Here is a 1,757-nt window from a genome sequence, read left to right on the forward strand (position 1 = left end):
AAACAGTTAAAAACTGTTAAAAACAGTCAAATACAGTTAAGACTGATAAGAAACAGTTTATGCAACGTAAAATAGATCTAAAAAATTCTCAAACAGTTTAAACCAAACAGCACAGATAACAAGTGATCCAAAATTAAAAAAAATTAAAACACAAAAACCAAAACCAAAAACAAAAGATCTCAACAAAACAGCTAGCTAAACCAGACAGACCAGACAACACAACCTTCGATTTACACTTCAACGATTCAAAGTCTTAAACACAGACAAATACAGATAACTGATTTATCGATGAGACAGAGATGAACTTGAATACAGATAAAGATTTGTACGAGGAAAAACAAAACAGTTCCTGTCCAGAAACCAAACTCAATACTTCATGAAACAGAATTCTTTTATATTCTTGAGATGAAGCACAGTCAAAAATCCACCAGCAGTCTTCTTAGCCTGTTCAATCAGCTGAAATTATAAACAGATGTGGTGATCTGTTGAATAAAAAGTGCAGATCGAGCAACTCACTCATTTTCCAATTCTCGTGTCAATGAAACAATTCGGTTGTCTTTATTCAACCAGAAACAACTAAAATTGTTTCACTGCACTCTCTTCAACTCAGTCTAAAATTAATGGAGATGATAGACAACCATGCACCATAATACTGAAAATGTTGATCACCAACACCAGCAGCAGCAGTAAAGACAGATTGCAGAGTTGGAAAACGCCTTAGCTCCTCAGTTTCTGCGATTGACCTCCTCACGAGTTCTTTAAGGACAAACTGCACTGCATCTAGAGAAGCTTCAGTTGGTCCCCTAAAATAATTCAATGATTCATCAATAAGACATCTATAACCTTGTTTTGGAGCGATCAAATGTGGCTGGTAACCATCTGCCTCTGAAACAATTTTCCTCACAATTTGTAGAGAAAGATGCCCTTGAGTTCGATTTATAGTAATCGACTTTGGACTACAAATATACACATAAAAATGCTAGTAGTTGTAGGTTTATTGATAATATGAAGAACTTCAAAACAAGCTATTCGACCAACATCCTTGATTGCTGTTTTGTAAGCGATCAACAAACAAGTTGTCCATTGTTGCTGTCACTCCCACGATTTACCAACACGAGCGGATTTAATTTCTAACAACAACCTGTCCTTTTCAATTTGAGCATCAATTGCTTGTTTAGTCAAATATTCAACACCGATTTATTATTCTTGAAGTTATTGAATAATCGCTCAAAGCAAGACTAAATCGCTCAATATTCGCTCACGACCTAGGCGATATCGCTCAAGATAAATTCTTAATCTGGTCAAAATCGCTCAAATCACAACCAATATCCGCTCAAAGTCTACTTACTACAAGATTTAATCCGCTCACTAAATCTGCTTATTACAAACACAATCAGGTGAGCGATTTACCTGTGATACCCGATTTAACTCCTAAATCGCTCAAAAGTTATGCGAATCCGGTCACCAACCAATCTAAGAATCAAGCGATTTAGTGGAATCCGCTCACCAAGTCAAAGAATAAGCCAGCGATTTATGAAGTCCGGTCAAGCTTTGAAAGAAATGTTACTGTTGATCCCAGATCTCTCAATAATACTAATAATCTAGTTATGAGTAACCAAATTATAGCGATTTAATGAAGAAAGTTATGAAGTCTCAAGAATAAAATAAGAAAGTTTAAGAACAATATTGAGCTTCAAAGGTTTTACATTATTAGATCATAAACGTAAAACAAAGAGTAAAAGCCTTATTTTTACAAT

General features: G+C 34.9%; 1 pseudogene; it reads right to left on the reverse strand.

Annotated features, from left to right (window-relative positions):
- Positions 1-601: 601 nt before the first annotated feature.
- LOC112509002 overlaps positions 602-1,757 on the reverse strand; it is a 32,058-nt pseudogene continuing 30,902 nt past the window's right edge.

This window comes from Cynara cardunculus, assembly GCF_001531365.2.
Source record: "Cynara cardunculus var. scolymus isolate 2C chromosome LG 3, CcrdV1, whole genome shotgun sequence".
In the NCBI taxonomy this organism is placed as follows: domain Eukaryota; kingdom Viridiplantae; phylum Streptophyta; class Magnoliopsida; order Asterales; family Asteraceae; genus Cynara; species Cynara cardunculus.